Source organism: Heterodontus francisci, chromosome 9, assembly GCF_036365525.1.
Source record: "Heterodontus francisci isolate sHetFra1 chromosome 9, sHetFra1.hap1, whole genome shotgun sequence".
Lineage (NCBI taxonomy): Eukaryota > Metazoa > Chordata > Chondrichthyes > Heterodontiformes > Heterodontidae > Heterodontus > Heterodontus francisci.
In genome coordinates, this window is record NC_090379.1 from 86917991 (window position 1) to 86941487 (window position 23497).

Here is a 23497-nt window from a genome sequence, read left to right on the forward strand (position 1 = left end):
GATCTGGACCAGCAAGCGGCAGGTCAAGGTGACCTTGAAGGTAGATCCCAGTGGAGCCATCATCCACCCTCCCTCCAGCTTCGCTATCGGGGGAAGTCGAGGCTTCTTGGTCTACGCTGGGCAGCCCAGAGTTTGCCGCACCTGTGGCAAATCTGGTCACATGGCAGCCAACTGCAGCACGGTTGTTTGCAAGAACTGCAAGGAGGAAGGCCATCAGACCAAGGACTGTAAGCAGACTAAGTGTTGCAACTTGTGCGGTGCGGCAGGCCATCTCTACAAGACCTGCCCCAAACGTTGCCTCAGCTATGCTCAGGCGGCAAGGTCCAAGGAAAGGCCGGGAGAAGGTTCGACGAAGGCGTCCGCTGTTCGAAAGGAGACCAGCAACCTTCTCCGCAGCGAGGAACTTCAACCTGAGAAGGAAGGGGAGGCAGCTGAAACCAACGACCCAGCACCTATCCAGCGCCCGGAAACCCCTCCTCCACAGACAGAATCAATGGAGGAGGAGGCAGCAGATGGACAAACAGGTCAGTGGCAAGTGGTCCAGAGGAAAACCACAAAGAAAAAACATCCCAAAGCCACCACCCAAACCAGTGGCAAGAGGAGGCTCTCTTCTGAATCAGACTGCAACAACTCCTCTTCACTGGACGGGGAAATGCTGGAGCGACAGCCCCTTCAAAAGAGGCGGCAGAATTCCGAAATGGATGATAAAGCATCCCAGCCCCCGGGCACTGGAAGCTGTGATGGGCCCGGCGTGCCCCAACCCCAATGCCCCACACGTAACGACGTGGCCAACGCATCTCAGCTCCGGGACACCGGGAGCTGTGATGCTACAAGACCCCCCCGATGTCACCCGAGCGGCACAAACCCTGCATGAAAAATCAGGAGGGGTTTCTGAGCCCAACCAACGTGAAACTGCTTGCGCATACGATGGGTATGCAGGAACATCCCGAAGGGGAAGGACTGGGACTAGCGAGGACAAATGGTATGGGAAGCAACAACTAATTTTTAGTAAAAAATGGTTGTAAGAATTGCTTCCATTAATGTGCGTAGCATTAAATCTACTACGCGATGTGTTTCAACCTTGGATTACCTTGCCAAGGTCAAAGCTGACCTACTGTTTCTGCAGGAGTGTGGAATACCACACCTCAGCACCTACAGGCAGTGGTCGCGATGGTGGTCCCACGGGCCATCGATCTGGTCGGGGGGTAATGACTGCCGTTCCTCCGGCCTGGGTATTCTGCTGCGGGGAGGTAACTTCACCATCTCCGAAGTTAAGGAGGTGGTGGGCGGCCGCCTCCTCGTAGCAGACGTGATGTACAACAACGCTCCGCTCCGGTTGATCAACGTGTACGCCCCGGTACAACGCAGCGAGCGGCTGACCGTCTTCCAGCAGCTCCCCCGCTGCTGGCGACGTCCAGGCCGGTCATCCTAGTCGGTGACTTCAACTGCATCATCGATGCGGCTGGACGATCCGGCAGTGATGACAGCAAACTGGACGCTACGTCCAGATTCCTAATAGAAACAGTTAAGGATGCCAAACTGCACGACGTCTTCAGCAAACCTGCAGACGGAGCGCAGCGCAGATACACATGGTCAAGATCGGACGGGTCTGCCCGTTCCAGGATTGACTTCCTGTTTGTGTCCCGTGCTGTCCCGGTCGGATCCACCGACGTCAAGCCGGTGTTCTTCTCCGACCACTGCCTCTTACTGGCCGACTGTCACTTACAGGACGACCAGCGGGTTGGCAGAGGGACGTGGAAGCTCAATGCGACACTGCTGACCCCAGAGAACGTTGAGGAACTCAAAAGGGATTACAAAGGTTGGAGGACTGTGAAACCCCTCTTTGAGTCTCCAGTTCACTGGTGGGAAGCAATTAAGGAGAACATCAAGAGGTTCTTCATCCACAAAGGTGTTCAGAAGGCGAGAGAGAGACAGAGGGAACTGTCCCGACTCCAGAAAATTATGCAAAATCTACTCTGGTTGCAGTCAATGGGGGTCGAGGTCAAGGAGGACCTCCAAGAGGTGAAGAGCCAGCAGGCCTCGCTCTTTGCCAAGGAGGCCTCCAAGATCATCTTCCGGTCCAGAGTCCGCTCCATCGAGCAGGATGAGACGTGCTCGCGTTACTTCTTCCAAAAGGTACACACAGAGAGCTCTGTTATCAGCAGCCTGAAGGAAGAAGATGGCTCGGTAACGTCTTCGCAGTCCAACATACTAAGGATCAGCAAATCCTTTTATGCTGGGTTGCATGACGCGAAGCCCACAGACAGCAGAGCCTCCCAGCCCTTCCTGTCATCTATCACAGAGGTCTTAGATGACAGCAGGAGGGAGAGACTGGACAAGCCGCTAACTCTGGACGAGCTGACAAAGGCCGTCGAGTCTTTCGAGACGAGTAAAACCCCCGGGAGCGACGGCTTACCGGTCGAGTTGTACTCGTCCCTGTGGGACTGGGTCGGCCCGGACCTGCTGGAAGTATACGAGAGTATGCTCCTGGCCGGCAGCATGTCAGAATCCATGAGAAAAGGCATCATCACCCTCATTTACAAGCAGAAGGGGGAGAGGGCAGAAATCAGAAATTGGCGGCCCATCTCACTGCTTAATGTTGATTACAAGATTCTGTCCAAAGTCATAGCCAGTTGAGTCAAGACTGCTCTGGAGCTGGTGATTCACCCCGATCAGACCTGTACTGTACCCGGCAGGAAGATCTCTGATCGTATCCCTGAGTAGCGCGAGACTATCGCCTACGTACGGGACAGGAGGGTGGACACCTGCCTCATCAGCCTGGACCAGGAGAAGGCTTTTGACAGGATATCGCACACCTACATGATGGACGTGCTTTCCAAAATGGGGTTTGGGGAGGGAATCTGCAATTGGATCCAACTGCTCTACACAAACATCAGTAGCGCAGTCTCAATCAACGGGTGGGAATCGGAAAGTTTCCCGATCCAATCTGGAGTCAGACAGGGCTGTCCTCTGTCCCCGGTCTTGTTTGTTTGCTGTATTGAACCCTTTGCTGAGTCTATTAGGAAGGATGCGAGCATAGGAGGGGTGACAATCCCAGGCAGCGGAGGCACTCAGGTCAAAACCTCCCTGTACATGGATGACGTCGCCGTTTTCTGCTCGGATCCGCTGTCCGTGCGCAGACTGATGAGCATCTGCGACCAGTTCGAACTGGCCTCGGGAGCCAAAGTTAACCACGGCAAGAGCGAGACCATGTTCTTTGGCAACTGGGCTGACCGATCCTTTGTCCCCTTCACCGTCAGGTCAGATTACCTGAAGGTGCTGGGGATATGGTTCGGAAGGGCCGGGGCGTGCACCAAAACATGGGAGGAGCGAGTAGCCAAGGTACGACAAAAGTTGGGCATGTGGGGGCAGCGATCTCTCTCCATTGTGGGTAAGAACCTGGTCATCAGGCGCGAGGCGCGAGGCGCGAGGCGCTCACGTTGTTGCTCTACGTGGCGCAGGTCTGGCCCATACCCCACTCCTGCGCTGTGGCAGTCACCCGAGCCATTTTCCGCTTCGTCTGGGGATCTAAAATGGACCGGGTCCGGAGGGACACAATGTTCAAATCTCTGGACAAGGGCGGGAAAAATGTACCCAACGTGGCCCTCATCCTGATGACCACCTTCGTGTGCGGCTGCATCAAGCTGTGTGTAGATCCCCAGTACACAAACTCCAAGTGTCACTACGTGCTGAGGTTCTATCTGTCCCCGGTTTTGCGAAGGATGGGCCTGGTCACATTGCCGCGGAACGCTCCATGCAGTTGGGCGGTGCCGTACCACCTATCCTTCGTGGAGCAGTTTCTGCGGGAAAACACCTTTGACTACCGGTCCATCAGGCAGTGGTCTGCACGGAATGTCCTCAAGGCCCTACGGGAAAAGGAAACGGTGGATCCTGTCGGATGGTTCCCCGAGCAGACCGTCAAAGTCATTTGGCGGAATGCCTCATCACCAGAACTTTCAAACAAGCACCAAGACGTAGCTTGGCTGGTGGTGAGAAGGGCCCTCCCCGTCAGATCCTTCATGCACACCCGAAGTCTCGCCCCCTCCGCACAGTGCCCCCGCGTTGGCTGTGGTGGGGAAGAGACGGTCGCCCACCTCCTCCTGGAATGTGCCTTTGCAAAGCAGGTGTGGAAAGAGATGCAGTGGTTTTTGTCAAGGTTCATCCCAAGCAGCTCTGTAACACAGGAGTCTGTGCTCTACGGGCTGTTCCCAGGGACGCACACCGAGACAAACATCAACTGCTGCTGGAGGACTATCAATTCGGTGAAAGACGCCCTTTGGTCTGCCCGAAACTTGCTGGTCTTCCAGCGCAAAGAGTTGTCCACCACCGAATGTTGCAGACTGGCACATTCCAAGGTCCAGGACTACGTGCTGAGGGACGCACTAAAGCTTGGGGCAGCCGCAGCAAAGGCTCAATGGGGAAAGACCACAGTGTAAGGACCCCCACCAAGCTGGACTGAGGGGCTGGATCCATGGGAAACCCCTCGAACTGGATCGTTAATATTCTCAATTGCTGTAAATGTAAAACTGTAATTGACATGACAATTGTGAAACGGAAGGGTTGGGAAGAAACTCATGACAGTATTGAAGGAAACTGATCTCCCTTGCAATGTTTGTATTTTTTGGTGCTGTTTGGAAACTGTTTGGCAATGTAATTTTTACAGATTTTTATGAATAAAGTATATTTTGGAAAATAAAAAAAAAAATATCTGCACTTGAAGTTCCCAAATGTGATGGCTCACAAGGCTCTACAAATGATACATAAACCCTCTTAGCCACAAAGATTGGCTTGGGAAATTAGGCTATTCACTTTGGAGTAATGGACGATATGGGCAGACAAGAGTGAATTTGTTTTAGTCATAAAAGATTGAAGGTGTGGATTTGCATAAGATATTCAAAATGAATAGTGATTTATGCCTCTAAAACAAGCTGTAAACATAGTGTTAAGTATGATTACATAACACTCCATTATGAAGGGATTTCACAAGTTCCTGAGTGAAGAGAATAATAAAGCATATGGAGTATGTGGATTAGCTAAGGTTGCCCAGTCATGTGTCACCAGTAATGTTAGTTTCTTGGAGCGTGTTCGATTGCCTTACAGAGTCTGGAAGGAATTTCTCAGTTTTTCTTGAAATTGGCTGCAGGCTTTTTCCTCTGTGTTTTTGTCTCTCCGAGGAGTTAGCCTTGCTACTGGTTGGTGCATAGGGTCTTGTGGATAGGGCAAGCCTGTCTCCCTTCATATATTCTGTGTTGAGAACTGAAATGTATATCTATGTCTATGGATTTTTCATTTTTGGAGTTCTGACATTCAAGACAACTGTGTGGAACTGCTGCATAGTTCTAATTGGCCTGTGTTCAACAGACTAATAAATCTGTCAGTGGTTAAGCAATCACACATTGATGCACATTTCTCTCTGAGTAAAATAAAAGAAAAAATACTTTACTAAAATGTCATCGGTTTATTATGGCAGTGCATTAAAATAATTGTGTTAAATATTGTACAGAGAAAAATGTATCCCCTTGTATTTTCCCTGAAATTATGCTGGACGGATCATTTAAACTTTAAAAAAAACAAATGCTACCTACTGCAGCATAACAATAGCTGTTTGGGTCTCCTTTAAACTGCATGGGACAGACCTGTCCTCAATGACCTCAGCACAGTAATTTACAGCATCAGAATTGCTTACGTTGGGTGACAACATTCCAACTCTCCCCTTCAATTTCACCTACATCCATTGACCCCACCCTCATCCCTTTTTATAAAACAAAAATTGCTCATATTGTAACCATACAAATAACATGATTTTTTAAAAATCTGCCCATCCTGTAACATTTGTGCCATTTCATGAGGCAGTGTAAAACAATATCCAAAGTGGAGGATTGTCAGCACTCTGGACTAATTATAAACATTGTGAAATGTGCCTTGAAGCTCCAAGAAGTTCTACCTTTCTCAAATGGGAGAACACTGAAAAAAATTAGTGCAAATCTTTCTAGAGTTAGGGCCTTGTAATAAGGGACAGCAAAGATAGTGGTTTTGGGCTGACAATTATGCACATCAGGAATTGATATGCATAGTTCACAAAAACCTGTCTCACATTTGAAACATAATTTCGACATTTCTTTGTGCTAACAAAATTATATATGCATTGCAAGCTACCAGTCAACCTCCATCAATCAAAAGGTTTATGGAGCGGGGCTCACTATTCCTAAAAATAACGCCTCACCAGAATATAAAAATATACATTATTGCTTTCTAATACACAAATTGCATGCTATTTCCAGATATAAAGTTCAAACTTTATTTATTGTGTCATTTCACATATTACTTCAATTTGATTCAAGTCAAAGGAATGCAATTTTATTCTGTGCCCAAGTAGGAGAGTTGTCTCGCAGGCTAATTAAGGCTAACACAGTTGTATTTACAAATTAATGTCCCTGACTCCTCCATCATCATCCTGTCCCACTGGCAGGATAGATGAATCAAAGTCAGGAACAGTGATATGCAGCTGGGTGGGAGTGACCCTGGGAGCCTTCAACATTGATTCAGGACACAATGAAGTCTCATGGCTTCAGGTCAAATAAGATCAAGGAAACCTCATGCTAATCACCACCTAATACTCTCTCCCCCAACTGACAATTCAGTACTCTTCTATGTTGAGCATCACAAAGGGAGATCTGAGGAAAGCAAAGGCATAGAATGTACCCTGGGTGGAGTACTTCAATGTTCACCATCGAGTTGGTGCAGTAGCCCCACCACTGACAGAGCTGGCTGAGTCATGTCAGGGTGGAGATCATTAAGTGGTGAGGGAGCCAAGTAACCTGCTTAACCTTATCCCAACCAACCTATCAGACATATCTGTCCACGATAGGTAGATGTGACCACAGCACAACTCTCATGAAGATAAAGTCTCATCTCAAACATGAAGGAATCCTCCATTATATAATGCAGTAGCACCACCAAACTAAATGAGACAGACTAAGAACTGATCTAGCTGTCCAAAACTGGGCATTCATGAGATGCTGTGATGGCTCTGCAAGAACGACTCACCTTCTGAACCCTTGAAGCCTTACCAACATCTACAAGGTTCAGGGTGCAATGAAATATTCACCATTCACCTGGATGAGTAGAGCTGCAAAAACATTCATGAAGCTTGACAACATCCAGCACGGAGCAGTTCACTTAACTGGTGTCCCTTCACACTGGACGCAATGTTGACCCCTCCTCTATCACTGGCAGGCTATGGCTGCAGAATATACCCTCTTCAGGACGTACTGCAGCAAGTTACCTAGGTTATTGACAACATCTCCCTCCCCTGTGACATTCACCATCAAGGACAAGAACAGTTATGTTATGGTAACACCATCACCTCTGAGTCATACACCATCCTGAGTTGGACAGACATTGCAATTCCTCATTATTGCTGGGTCAATATCCTGTAATCCCTACATAACACCATTGTGGAAGCACTATCATCACAAGTGGTTCAGGGAGTGGGCCCTTCTCAGAGCCTTCTCAAGATGGGCAATAAATGCAGCCTTGCCAGTGTCCCCCCACATAATAAGAACAAATAATTTAAAAAGAACAAAAATAAACCATATTGAACTGTGGCCAGGCTTTCTCACTACTCCAGTGACTCCTGAAAACTGTAATTTAAAAATCAAATGTGCTCATATTACTTAAAATAAAAATTTGCTCCAGAGGATCTTGTTACTTCAACTATGGCATATTTTTAAAAAAAAACTTTTTTACCCTTTGAGCTCTATAACGGTACATGTATAGAATGACACAGTATAGAAAATGCTATCCTACAATTTGTTAGCTTCGTTAGAGATATTGAAGAGCATGGTTTCAACAGTTTTAGCTTCTTACTGCAATCAGCCTTAGAAATATTTCAAAAACTGAACAGCAAAATAGAAGTATGCTTTTAAACCTATAAAGGATTGTCACATAAACAAAGGGTTAACAGATGATGAATTAAAAAAGTAACTCTTCCAAGGGCCAATGACGAACTGTCAGTGGCCTGGCAGATGAATTCAATCCACCCACAGAGATTGTAACTATAGTTAAAGGGTATGGATGTCTACATGATGTCCTTACATAAACTTCTACCACGGAAAAATGTTTCTCAACTGCCAGAATAATTATTAAGGACCTTACCAAAATAAAATGAACAGACTGCTGGATATCAACTTTAGTTTTTCTTTCAGGAACTAAGAATAAAACAGACCAAAGATATCAACAAAAATAATTTACAGTATACTGTTGCCCAGCAAGCCCCAGAAAACATAAAGTTAACATAATGTTGAAAAACAAAACTTGGAAAATTGTCTGAAATGCTTGAACACATTTAGCTGCTCCCCGTTGGGACAATAGTGGTGGAGTTACAATTGGGCTTAACATCGCTGTACTTAAAAGTGGGGCGAAAAAAAATCAATCAAGCTTCCTGTTGGAAAGTGTGTTCGACTAAACTAGGATCACTTGTGATCACCCTTCCCCATCATCAGATAGCCAGCTGACACTTAGGCCAGAAGTGCTGCACCAGGAGCATTGATACAGAAGCTCTCAGCCTCATTGTCTCAGCTCATCCCCTAAGGAAAGTCACCTGGGTGAAGTATCAGAGGGTTGTCAGCAGCCACAGAACTGTCAACATGAGAGAAAGAGATAAAAACTGAAGAATCAAACATTGGCTTTAGATCAGCAGTTCTGGAATTCATTCCTTAATGGTGTGTGGGACAGGAAGAAGAATTGCTGGAAATTCTCTGGCCAACATCAGATAGGTAAGAGTGGAACCAAGCAAGGGCAGCCTCATTCAGCTGAACAACAGAGGAGAAGTGTTGGAGGAAAATAAAGATGTGGTTGGCCATCCAAAAGGATGCAGGGATGGTGAGAAGGGATTGAGAGGATAATACTCCATGGTCACACTTCAGAGGATGTCATTTGTGATTTTAGTTACTTTATGGCCATTTCCCTCAGTACAGACCCGGTGCTTCTAATGAGAACTTTGTACTCAAGCCTATATTATTGGTTGGTATGAATATCCTGCTGCATTATACAACCTAATCATATTCACTTTATTTAAAGACTTACATCGTTGAAATATGTAATTACTTATAATGAGATACACATAAGCAAATTTCTTACTGAAACAAGGCCAAATGATCAATGGAGGCTGGCACATCCAACTTGTCAATTCATTATAATTGCTATCTGCTTGGATGTTTTCATCACCAGTTTGATTAGCTGTTCTGCAAGGGTATCCATGTACTTACCAATTTTCTGTTAGTATACAGTGCTTGAAAAACCCAAAGCCCAGGTTTTCCACTGGGCCAGAACACCCATTAATCAGAGAGCTGAAAATGGATTGGAGTTACAAGTTACGACAACTCTGGCAACTTTGGCATTGTCATGTCCAAATGAACACTCAAGCTGATGTGGCAATGTAATTACCTTTTATTTCAGACTTCCTGGAATATTCTTTCAAAGATATAATGAACTATATAAAAGGAGACCCTGGAGTGTAGTTGTTGCAGTATGCTTGCTCCTATCAGAAGACCTCCAGTGCTCAGTTACACAATATGCAAGTACAACACAGAACAGGCATTGTTTTTCAGGAGGTGGGGAGCGGCATCTAAAACAGGCTACACTTAAATATGCATTAGGGGACGGGCACATCCTGCACAGCATTTGCTCATATTCGGGCATACAGAACATAAATTCCAAAGAGCTGCTAGGAAATTAGTTGTCAAAGTAGCCAATTTAAAGGGCCAAGTAGCTTCAATCTTATTGTATTTCCTTTTTAAACATTTTGGGGACTTTTTGTTTTCCTTTTGCTAGCAATTAGGCTGTCACGAGCCTTTGTGCCAAATGTTCAATTTCTTCCCTCCCACCCACCCCCAAACACCATTACTGGCATAATGCATTTCCAAAAGGGAATACTCATCAGAAGTGTTTAGAAGAAGAGAAGGGTGACTTATAAAGGGATACCAAGTGGCATGAGAGATGTTCTGTGCACACCTGGTGGTACCGTCACAACTGTATCCATTGGAAGAGGTTTTGCTTGGTGGACATGTACAAGTGGAGGGTGCTCTTATCAAAAGAATCTGGGACAGAAGACCCAATGCCTAGCTAACTGTACTGTTTGATATTTCCTTGGAAGCACCTTGGTCACAGTATGTCATGCTTTCATTTCAGGGACACCACGCAAAAAAAGGCATGATAAAAGGGTGACCAACAACTAAAGTGCCATGTGTGTCTTCTTCTACATGTATATTATCCAAAATTCAATAAGCATAACCTTGTGGTAAATGTCTTTTCACACAGCTGGTTTTTAATTTTTATCTGTTTTGATACTTGCAGAATATTCTTCCTTCAACACAGTTACATTATGCGACAGCTTGCCAAGTATTATTTCTGTTTTTGACTGATATTTTGTCTTTGGCATCACTAACCAGCCTTGGTTTAGTAGTTTGATGGCATAGGCAAGAATGTTTTTGCATGTTCATAGAATTGTAATTGAATTGTCAGTCCTGTGCCATCAATAGCATTATTGTGGTAGTCCAGTAGAATTAGATAAGGATTTCCAGCTTTCTTCAAGTCTGTCAGCACAGCCTTTTCAGACATTCCATTTGCCTGAGGAATCCATATTCCTCAGTAAACTTTTTAAATTGTTTAATGCCAAACTGGCATCCATTATGTACATGATTTCATCATAAAATTAAGCTAATAACATGCCTAACCATTTGTGGTTTACATCGTATTCTTTTGGGCCTCCTTGTCTCGAGAGACAATGGATACGCGCCTGGAGGTGGTCAGTGGTTTGTGAAGCAGCGCCTGGAGTGGCTATAAAGGCCAATTCTGGAGTGACAGGCTCTTCCACAGGTGCTGCAGAGAAATTTGTTTGTTGGGGCTGTTGCACAGTTGGCTCTCCCCTTGCGCCTCTGTCTTTTTTCCTGCCAACTACTAAGTCTCTTCGACTCGCCACAATTTAGCCCTGTCTTTATGGCTGCCCGCCAGCTCTGGCGAATGCTGGCAACTGACTCCCACGACTTGTGATCAATGTCACACGATTTCATGTCGCGTTTGCAGACGTCTTTATAACGGAGACATGGACGGCCGGTGGGTCTGATACCAGTGGCGAGCTCGCTGTACAATGTGTCTTTGGGGATCCTGCCATCTTCCATGCGGCTCACATGGCCAAGCCATCTCAAGCGCCGCTGACTCAGTAGTGTGTATAAGCTGGGGGTGTTGGCCGCTTCAAGGACTTCTGTGTTGGAGATATAGTCCTGCCACCTGATGCCAAGTATTCTCCGAAGGCAGCGAAGATGGAATGAATTGAGACGTCGCTCTTGGCTGGCATACGTTGTCCAGGCCTCGCTGCCGTAGAGCAAGGTACTGAGGACACAGGCCTGATACACTCGGACTTTTGTGTTCCGTGTCAGTGCGCCATTTTCCCACACTCTCTTGGCCAGTCTGGACATAGCAGTGGAAGCCTTACCCATGCGCTTGTTGATTTCTGCATCTAGAGACAGGTTACTGGTGATAGTTGAGCCTAGGTAGGTGAACTCTTGAACCACTTCCAGAGCGTGGTCGCCAATATTGATGGATGGAGCATTTCTGACATCCTGCCCCATGATGTTCGTTTTCTTGAGGCTGATGGTTAGGCCAAATTCATTGCAGGCAGACGCAAACCTGTCGATGAGACTCTGCAGGCATTCTTCAGTGTGAGATGTTAAAGCAGCATCGTCAGCAAAGAGGAGTTCTCTGATGAGGACTTTCCGTACTTTGGACTTCGTTCTTAGACATCGTATTAGGATTGATGTATTGTCACTGTGGAAAATTTAAGGAAGTTAGATTGGTAATTCACCATTAGATAACTCTGGAACTAACTGAGATGCATACTTCTGTTAAATGTTCATGAGATTTTAATGGTTTCTTTAGGTTCGATGGCCAACTGTATGCCAACTTTTTTTTTATGAGCACATAAATAGTGAAAAGGTCGTCAAGGAAGGGTAGGGTTGATTAGGGACCAAAAAGGAGATCTTCTTTTGGAGACAAGGGCATGGCTGAGGTACTAAATAAGTACTTTGCCTCTGTCTTTACTAGAGAAGAGGATGCTGCTAATGTAGAAGAAAAGGAGGCAGTAGCGATATTGGATAGGATAAAGAGGATGTACTTAAAAGATTTGCAGTACTCAAAGTAGAAAAGTCACCTGGATCAGATGGAATGCATCCTAGGTTACCGAAGGAAGTAGAGCGGAAATTTCTGAGCCTCTGGCCACAATCATCCAATCTTTTTTGGATATCAGGATGGTGTCAGCAGACTGGAGGACTGCAAATGTTACACCCCTGTTTAAAAAGGGGGACAGGGATAAACCAGTAACTGCAGGTCAGTCAGTGTAACATCGGTGGTGGGGAAACTTTCAGAGACAGTGATCCAGACAAAATTAATTGGCATTTGAAAAAGTAAGGACTAATAAATGAAAGTTAGCACAAAATGTTTAAAGGCACATCATGTTCTGACTAACTTGATTGAGTTCTTTGATGAAGTAATGGAGTGGGTTGATGAGAGTCGTGCAATTGATGTTATGTATATGGTCTTTCAAAAGGTGTTTGATAAAGTACTTCATAACAAACCTGTTAGCAAGTTTAAAGCCCATGGGATTAAAGGAACAGTGACAGCCTGGACATAAATTTGGCTAAAGGACAGAAAGCAAAACGTACTGGCGAACAGTTGTTTTTCAGGCTGGAGGGAAATATACTTTGGTATGTATGTATTAGAATCACTGCTCTTTTTAATATATATTAGATTAGAGATACAGCACTGAAACAGGCCCTTCGGCCCACCGAGTCTGTGCCGACCATCAACCACCCATTTATACTTCTTTTGGGCCTCCTTATCTCGAGAGACAATGGATACGCGCCTGGAGGTGGTCAGTGGTTTGTGAAGCAGCGCCTGGAGTGGCTATAAAGGCCAATTCTGGAGTGACAGGCTCTTCCACAGGTGCTGCAGAGAAATTTGTTTGTTGGGGCTGTTGCACAGTTGGCTCTCCCCTTGCGCCTCTGTCTTTTTTCCTGCCAACTACTAAGTCTCTTCGACTCGCCACAATTTAGCCCTGTCTTTATGGCTGCCCGCCAGCTCTGGCGAATGCTGGCAACTGACTCCCACGACTTGTGATCAATGTCACACGATTTCATGTCGCGTTTGCAGACGTCTTTATAACGGAGACATGGACGGCCGGTGGGTCTGATACCAGTGGCGAGCTCGCTGTACAATGTGTCTTTGGGGATCCTGCCATCTTCCATGCGGCTCACATGGCCAAGCCATCTCAAGCGCCGCTGACTCAGTAGTGTGTATAAGCTGGGGGTGTTGGCCGCTTCAAGGACTTCTGTGTTGGAGATATAGTCCTGCCACCTGATGCCAAGTATTCTCTGAAGGCAGCGAAGATGGAATGAATTGAGACGTCGCTCTTGGCTGGCATACGTTGTCCAGGCCTCGCTGCCGTAGAGCAAGGTACTGAGGACACAGGCCTGATACACTCGGACTTTTGTGTTCCGTGTCAGTGCGCCATTTTCCCACACTCTCTTGGCCAGTCTGAACATAGCAGTGGAAGCCTTACCCATGCGCTTGTTGATTTCTGCATCTAGAGACAGGTTACTGGTGATAGTTGAGCCCAGGTAGGTGAACTCTTGAACCACTTCCAGAGCGTGGTCGCCAATATTGATGGATGGAGCATTTCTGACATCCTGCCCCATGATGTTCGTTTTCTTGAGGCTGATGGTTAGGCCAAATTCATTGCAGGCAGACGCAAACCTGTCGATGAGACTCTGCAGGCATTCTTCAGTGTGAGATGTTAAAGCAGCATCGTCAGCAAAGAGGAGTTCTCTGATGAGGACTTTCCGTACTTTGGACTTCGCTCTTAGACGGGCAAGGTTGAACAACCTGCCCCCTGATCTTGTGTGGAGGAAAATTCCTTCTTCAGAGGATTTGAACGCATGTGAAAGCAGCAGGGAGAAGAAAATCCCAAAAAGTGTGGGTGCGAGAACACAGCCCTGTTTCACACCACTCAGGATAGGAAAGGGCTCTGATGAGGAGCCACCATGTTGAATTGTGCCTTTCATATTGTCATGGAATGAGGTGATGATACTTAGTAGCTTTGGTGGACATCCGATCTTTTCTAGTAGTCTGAAGAGACCACGTCTGCTGACGAGGTCAAAGGCTTTGGTGAGATCAATGAAAGCAATGTAGAGGGGCATCTGTTGTTCACGGCATTTCTCCTGTATCTGACGAAGGGAGAACAGCATGTCAATAGTCGATCTCTCTGCACGAAAGCCACACTGTGCCTCAGGGTAGACGCGCTCGGCCAGCTTCTGGAGCCTGTTCAGAGCGACTCGAGCAAAGACTTTCCCCACTATGCTGAGCAGGGAGATTCCACGGTAGTTGTTGCAGTCACCGCGGTCACCTTTGTTTTTATAGAGGGTGATGATGTTGGCATCGCGCATGTCCTGGGGTACTGCTCCCTCGTCCCATTTATACTAATCCTACACTAATCCCATATTCCTACCAAACATCCTCACCTGTCCCTATATTTCCCTACCACCTACCTATACTAGTGACAATTTATAATGGCCAATTTACCTACCAACCTGCAAGTCTTTTGGCTTGTGGGAGGAAACCGGAGCACCCGGAGAAAACCCACGCAGACACAGGAAGAACTTGCAAACTCCACACAGGCAGTACCCAGAATCGAACCCGGGTCCCTGCAGCTGTGAGGCATATTAATGAAATTGATTGCTACATTTGCCTACATAACAACAGTGACAACTTCAAGAGCAGTTAATTGGATGTGAAGCACTTCATGATGTCTTAAGAATGTGCTAAGAACTTGTCTTTATATCATATCTTAAGATATCCTTCTTTCCTGATAATATCAATGAAGTCTTAAATTCAGATCCACCTGTGACTGAATACTTGGCCTTCTTTTTGGAACTTCTGCTTTCAACTTTTGCAGAATACTAATACTGCAAATCATGAAATCAGGTATCAGGATAAAGTATCAGTAATGCCCCATTCTCCAGAATAAAGTGGGCATCATCAATGAGAACATTTTGGAGATCTTCATCACTATCCTTTGCAGGGGTTCTGCTGATTGTCCACCATAACTTCACAGAAGATCTATGGAAACTGGAGAAATTATGTCAATGTTATTTATGCCATTTCTTTGGAGTTTTCACAGATGTCACAGAAGATGTTCAGGGAAATCCTCAAGGAAATTTAACCCCCAAGCCAGATTCCCACCCAGTTTTGTTCCATCTGAATGTATGATAGAAATTGAAATGGGTCAAGGAAACATCCATTAATTTGTACAAAGATGCATAGAACACACTACAGGAGATTAATTTAACAAGTCATCTTTTCCCATTATCTCATGTACCCAAGAGTTTGATATAACTTTGAAACATCACCAAAGAAAATATGTGAATGATGGAGCTTAAGTTTGTGGGAATGGAGACCAATTTAAATAGACATCGGAGGCGAGGAATCTCTATAGACGGAACTGAAACACTAGAAGAAGCTCCTGCAACTGTGCATTTAATCTCCAAATGAGTATGAGCAGTAGATGGCCTCAATTTTAAGTGACACACTTGAACACGAACGAGTAGCCAGATCAAATCTCTCTTCAATCCACGACAAAGCTAGACAGAATCACAAATGTAATATATAAAGTATATTAGTCTTCAGATTTAAATCAAGTCTGCTGAAAGAACAGCTGGTCACAATATAATAATAATGGTAAATATATTAGCTTCCTTAAAATCTAGCTCTTTGACCAAGCTTTTGGTCATCTATGCTAGTATCTCCTTATGTGGCTTGGTATCAAATTTTATTTGATAATGCTCCTGCAAAGCAACTTGGGTTGTTTTCTGCTAATGGCACCATATAAACACATGCTGCAGTTGTTGTGTGCTAGGGGTGGGAGCACAGCCATTAAAATATTAGCCAAGAACGTCATTAGTATTTCATTACTAGATTCCCATCAGAGCTATGGCTAGCAAACGGGAAAAATATCCATTGATCTGTGGAAGTGCATTACAAGCTTAATTAATCATCAAAAAATGAGCAAAAAAGCCCTAGTTTGAACTTAAAACATTTTCTGTGCTTTATTTCAGTTATGTGACCCCAGCTGATGTACGCTGTTGTTTCGTGGTTCCACAGTAGATTTAATCACTGCCCAATGGGCTAAAACTACTACCAAACCTTACCAGGCCCAGTATCTTGATCCTTCTATTGCGAGTTTAAAGGAAAAAAATCACTGGGCATTGGACTTCCACAACACTTGAGAAAATGTTGAGAAAGACTTGGAAGACAACTTGAGAAATTATTTTTTTTTAAATTTATTCACGGAATGTGGGCATCACTGGCAAGGCTGGCATTTATTTCCCATTCCTAATTGCACCTTCTTGAATACAACTGAGTGGCTTGCTAGGCCATTTCAGAGGACAGTTAAGAGCCAACCACATTGCTGTGGGTCTGGAGTTACATATAGGCCAGACCGGGTAAGGACAGTAGATTTCCTTTCCTAAAGGACATTAGTAAACTAGATAGGTTTTTACTACAATCCAGTAGTTTTGTGGTCACCTTTACTGAAACTAGCTTTTTATTCAAGATTTATTCAATTAATTGAATATAAATTCCCCCAGCTGCCGTGGCAGGATTTGAACTTATGTCCCCAGATCATTAGTCAAGTCCTCTGGATTGTTAGTCCAGTAACATTACCACTATGCTACAAACCCCAAATATTTGGTCTGTTAAAATGTAAAGATATTGGATTTTCTTGAGTTGTCTAACCATAGCTTCAACAAATTCTCCTCTAAAGTTCCTGATTGTACTGAATCAAAGTGGATACAATTATGGTCCAAGGTTGTGTGGTTCCCAAAGTCTACCGACTGTATCCACTGTCGGGCTCTATAAAGAATCATAAGCTAAATTTTGCAGTCATCAGCAAAGTGATGGCGCTCACCACGGACCTCAAAGAACACTGCCCACAAAGATCTAACGGCCTCTGTGGCCTGGATTTCATTTTTCTGGCACCAATAGGTGATCTCCAGTGTCCAGCAACAGTAATGTCATCAAGCAGACTAAGCAACCAATGACACTGCTGAATTCTCACAGACAACAAACTGAGCGAGAAAATGCACTTCACTTCTTAATCATTTTACAGAAAGCAAAATAAAGATTGGTCATACACATTGGCAAAAGGTAGAATCTGAAATATCATAAACAAACTTTAAAAAAAATTATATTAAAACCTATGGAGTTTTTATCATAATGGAGAAATTAGAATTCCACAAAATTAAAATTTGGTTTTCAGGGCCAGCGAGGTTGTTCACCAGTAATTATTACGCAATTAAAAACCCAGATACACCTCATTCAACAAGATGCAACTTTTTCAAGGGTTATAACAACAAGACTAATATAGTTCACATCAAAACCAAGCAAGTTCTAAAGATTTCCATCTGAGTGGACTTCAACAGCGCACCTTGTGGAGGAGCAGGGAATCACCAACAGCAACTTCTGGATTTCCACATTTAATTGCACATGTGTGGATGCCAGAAGTTGCTGTCAGTTTCTCAATTGTGAACGCTGACAGTTTCACTGTTTAATGACTGGAAAATCTGGGTCATTGAAATGCACACGAACTAGAAAAAGCAATTGCAGACCTCATGATTGGTCTGGACATACAAAAGATGCCATAACATCGTCTGTCCCTCAATTGTTTCTTTTTCCAAAAAAGACCTCAGCTCCCTCTTGAATTCAACATTGCCCACCTCCACTGTCTCTCTGGACAGATTGTTCCACACAAACCCCACCCTCAGTGAGGAGCAGCTGAAGATAAAATGTCTGTTCAACTTCCTTCTTCTGTGCTCGAGTCTGTGCCATTTTTACAGAGCTTCACCTCTAAATAGATTCTCCCCCTAAAGGATATACACACAGGCTGCAAATTTAGACTCTGTAGTGCCCATAGTTTCAGCGCTATGGGTGTCATTTTGGTACTAAAATGGCAACTGCGTCATGTGTGCACACTTCTTGGCGAGGGGGTCATGGTGAGTATTAGGAGCACAGGAAGTATGCAGAGTTGGCAGATTATGCATGCATCACTGATATGATGCCATTTCCAACCTCACCGCTCCAGCTAATGGCTTCTCTTAAAGACGCACAGCTGGGCATACTTTCAGCGGTAGGAGAGACTTCACCCCACCCCCCCCAGTGCTATTTAAAGGGATCATCAACAACTTGCAAGTTGGTTTCTGATTAATTTCTACTGGTTCTGTTTGCGTTTCTGGAAGTGTTTGGCAGATTGAAGAGTTAGTTAAAGTTGGGTCTGGGAGTCTAGAACCAGGGGACACAGTCTCAGAATAACAGGCAGGCCATTTAGGACTGAGATGAGGAAGAATTTCTTCACTCAAGAGGGTGGTGAATCTTTGGAATTCTCGACTCCAGAGTGCTGTGGAGGCTCAGTCATTGAGGATATTCAAGATAGAGATTGATAAATTTCTAGATATTAAACATATCAAGGGATAATGTTGCAAAATAGCGTTGAGGTAGAAGATCAGCCAGGATCTAGTTGAATGGTAGAGCAGGCTTGAGGGGCCAAATGGCCTACTACTGCTCCTATTTCCTAAGTTCCTATGATAAAGTCTGCAGGAAGTGGTGCTGTACATGGAGAAAGCCTTGGTTGTGACTTCAAGAGCTTTGGTCAGACCATTTGCTCCCAAACATGCTTGATATAGTTGCAATTCCCCATTCAGCTGCAGCATGACAGGGAAATGGAGCAGAGGAAGCAAAGAAGTGGACAAGCTGCTCATAGAGGGAGGAGGCAGAAGGGGAGAAGGCCTCTCAGCAGGCGACTTTATCCACTGAGGGACTTCTGGGAGCAACTCTCTTACCCCCACCTCATCCAGGAGCAGTGTGTGCATTGTGCTTTACGAAGGAGGTGCTCACAGAACTCTGCCACCTTTTGCAACCAGATCTTAACCTCACAGCAGGGCAAGAACTACGCTGCCAGTAGCTGTGAAGCTGAACATGACCCTGAATTTCTTTGCGTTGAACTCCTTCCAGGCTGCATCAGGTCACATAGGGAACCTCTCCCAGTTCACCATCCATTGCTGTATCAGAGAGGTGACAAATACTCTTTATGCTAGGAGAGGGGAGCTTGTGTTCTCTCTGACCAGAGAAGCAAGTGCAGTGTGTACTTGGCTTTGTCAGGATAGCGGGCTTCCCCATGGTGCAACGTGTCATCAACTACACACATGTGGCTTTGCCTGTGCCACATTTTAATGCTGATATGGACGACAACTACAAAGGTTACCACTCACTGAATGTGCAGTTTGCTCATGGACATGCTCAGTGCATTGTGTTGGTGAATGCCTGCTATCTTGGGAACAGTCATCATGCTTTCATTCTGTGCCAGTCTGCTATCCTGTTCCGTTAGTATTTGAGCCACCCTGTTAGACCAGAAGGTGGCTGCTGGGCAACAAGGGCAATCTTCTTTAGACCTGGTTCATGACTCCCCTCCACAGCCCAACCACATGAGGCTAGCATGTGTACAATGTGAGTCATGCTGCCAAACAAAATATCGTAGAGCAGACCATTGGGGTGCTGAAGCAACAATTCTGCTGACTGGGCCACACTGCAGGAGCCCTCCAATACCCACCAGAGCAACTGGTCCTATTCATGGTGGACTGCTGTATCCTCCACAACCTGGCCATCATGAGGGCACAGCCCTTGCCAGCAGAGATATGGCATGCAACTCAAGGAGGAGGAAGAGAAGGAGCAGAAGGAGGAGGAAAGGAGGAGGCACCAGCACATCCCCTTTCCAGCTGGGCTGTCTGTGAATGCCTCATTCGACTATAACTCACTGAACATAATTTTAAATACCCATTGTACAGCAGTCCCACACCTTACCATCCTTCTGTTATGACCATCACAACATCCCCTTGGTTTCAATGCTGAAATAAAAGCCACTACAAAACAACCATTCCAAACCAACTTTATCCAACAAACAATTCAATATTCAGTTAAAAGTCAACTAATCATCCTTGTGCATTCCTTTAGTACCTGACTTGTTGGTGCCTTTGCCTGGCCTAGTGCTCCTATGCAATGCTACCCGAGTGACTGCAGTATGACCGGTGAAAGGCAATGGGAGAAACTGCAGATGACCTTGCAGGTCAGCCTTGAGCAGCTCTGGCCTCAGAAGACCCAGATTCAATGCACACCTTGGCATGGCTGGCGGCAGTCTGGGCTGGCTGGCTGACAGGCAACAGCAGAGGTACTTGCAGTGGTGGGAGGATGAATGCTGTCATCCTAAGAGAGGGCAGTAGCCACTGCCAATTTCCCAGGGTGGGGCCACAGCAATTCAAGTAATCTACATGAGCACAGATTGCTGGACTGCTTTGAGACCCTTCAAGCCCCTTTGAGCACTGCAGCCATTATTAACACCAAGCTGGGCTTGCACAGCAGCAAGCTGAGATTTCATGACCCCAGTCTGAATCCACTGCAGTGATCAGACATTGGGCGACTTCTGCTTGCGCTGCAATGGAAGCTGAGACAACTGCTATTGCAAGCTGCATCATGGTAAGGTCCCCACGTGTTCTCATAGAGTTGGACACCACTTTCACACTAGAAAGGGCAGTCTCTAAGCTCTGTGTGAAACCCTGTGCAAAGCTAGTGCCGAATCCTCCACGCGCCTTGACAGTGACTGCAGGCTTTCTGGCAGGCCTGCCAATGCACCAAGCATTTCTGTGTGCTGTATGCCACCTTATTGAAGTCCTCATCTGAGTCCCTGCCCTCTGGGGAGCTAGAATCCACACTATCTTTTCCCCTGTCCTGGTTGCAGCCCACTCATGCAGATCCCACCTCTATGCTACCCTCGAAAGTTCACACAATGCCAGTGTCTGAGCTAGTGGCTGCAAGTGTGAGATCGAATGACATGTTTCTTGTTCATCACTCTCTTGTTCCTCTTGGATTTAAGGCTCCAGCATCAGTTCCTGACCAAGTGCCAGTTCATGGGTATCTGAAAGGATAAAGGCACAAGAGTAATGTTGGGGTGAGGGAAGGCGAAGACGACAAGCGGTGCATGCTTACATCATCTGCAGCTTGTATATCAAAAGAGATTGTGGAATGAAGGGGAAGTGGGATTTGAGAAGGTAGGAACACACTGTCATTATCTCTGATTTCAGCCCTGCCATTAGCCAAGTCTGGCTGGATTTTGTGTAAGAGGTGGATCCCTGACACCGAGCTGAAAAGACAGGGGGGATCCCCGGCTCTGCATTTTCGCAGCCCCCCCTGGAGCGATCGTCCAGTGATTCTAAATATTAATTTCAGGAGGTGGGATCCCTATCCCTTTCCAATCAGAGGGCCAGCAGCTCAACAGTATTGGCAGCGCCACCAGGAGCAGTGGCCACTGCCGGTACTGCAGAGGCCTCAGACACAGGTCGAGGGTGGAACCCCTAACCCACGGTAAGTGAGGTGGATCACCAGGGCCAATCTGGAAGACCCTGGTGAGGGGGGGGTTGCTGGTCTTGCAGTCCAGGGATCGAGTGGTCCTGGGGGGTGAACTGGTTCCCAGTGGGGTCCTCCGTGGGCCAAAAATTGCCCACGAAGGAGGAACCCCATCTCCGCCACAAGCCTGCAGGGAGGGTGCCTCGTTTTACAAGGCATACTCCCCCCGCGGTAAGATCCCAGCAGCGGCGGGAAGATGCCCTTAATTGGCGATTCTTGCCCCCGAGATGATCGTTGGGTGATGGGGAGGTGACAGGGCCTCTACACCCTCCCCCACCCCACCACATCTATGATACTCCGTGTCCCCCGCCTCTGACCCCACCTTGGGGTGGGAGGGGCTGTAAAATCCAGCCCTTCATTTATGGCCGCACCAATGATTGACAGCACAATCTCTGAGGGTGAGAGAACACAGCTGTGCCTGCCCCCTGCTGGTTAGGTGCTGCTGCCTCTGATTATGGCCCACTTTGCCTGCAAGAGAGGGGGAAGTATACCAGTGAATCTGGTGCAATATGTTTTGGTGATAAGCCTGTCACAGTCGAATAGCTGGCAGTGTGCATGTAAGCTGTAAGGGTGAGTTGAGGCTATGAATGCTGGGTATGAGTTGTGCTCAATAAAGTCTGTTGGTTGTTGAATGATGGGGGTGTGATGCATTGAGCAGTGTGATGCTAGTGGTTCAATTGTAAGGATGTGGCATTTGAAGTTACATTCACTGACCTTGACCACTCATATGAGGTCATTAAACTTGCGGCACTGCATCCAGATCCTCGAAGCTAGACTGCTGACATTGGCCTTGATGGCTATCTACTCCCATAAGCTCCATAGTGTCTGTCTGGAGGGGCTCCTGACCCCTGAGAGTCGAGGAACTCGCTCCTCCTGTGCATGCCCTGCACCAAAGCCCCCAGTGCTACATCAGAGAGCATTGGAGTACTCTCCATTTTTACTCTGCCTTCTGCTTATAACTTTTCTCAAGCCACTTCCAACACCTGTTGCAGCCAGAATGCATATCGCCTATAAGAGGTACAGTCTGGCTTTAAGCAGTGCTAGCCTTGGATGAAGTTAGGCCTCCTGCTAAGGCATGCAGTCATTCAACAGCAGGCTTTGCAATGGACTGCACACCACGAAGTTTGCATGCTGCCTGCATCACAACAAACAGATGCAGGTTAATAGCGCATTACAATTCCCATGCCCGATTACTGGCTTTACCAATTTTTCTCTCATATTTTCTTTTAACTGTTGCCAATCTTACCATGAAAGGTGGTTAGTGGCAGGTTGGCCACTTTTCTAAAAATAATTACTTATTATTTCCTTAATCCTTCCAAACGATTTGTGGCAAGTTAACAAATTATTGTACAAACACAAACATCTTTTAAACAGAAATGTACATACAATCTAAAAAACACCTGCAACCTGTAAAAACTTATCCTAATATGCAAATCAATAATACAAATATATTGTTATATAAACTGTTATAAAAACACTGATTCAACATTATAGTATGTAATAGTATTTGTAAGTGGTACATCTACTGCCAAAACCTTAAGCTATCAACAAATTGTACAGCTTTATAATGACCCTGAAGTTAATAGGAGCTGGGTGGCTGAGTGGTTTAGCACACTGCACTGGAATATTGGTTCAAAATCCTTACAGTATTATGAGAACAGTCTTCTCTACGTGCCCTTGACCTATGTAAAATATTAACCAGCTACGAGTGAGCATGAGTCTACAGCATAAAACTGATTATTATTCGACACAAATCCATGTTCTCACTTAGAAGATTGTTAATGATAGCTGGTGTAGGAAATTGAAGAGAAAGTCGTATTGGTACAATAGGAGATGCTACTCTGAGGTTGGATGGAGGGACATTGTTCAGCAGAGGAAGAGGAACTTCACTCTGTACCTGTCCCAAGCTACCCCAGACCAGGGTGTCCTGTGGGGGAAA

At 45.7% G+C, this 23497-nt stretch overlaps 1 protein-coding gene across 3 annotated transcripts in view; it reads right to left on the reverse strand.

The window, feature by feature from the left end:
- fsip1 (fibrous sheath interacting protein 1) overlaps positions 1-23497 on the reverse strand; it is a 607920-nt gene that overhangs the window by 271223 nt on the left and 313200 nt on the right. The gene's annotated exons all lie outside the window — the stretch shown is intronic.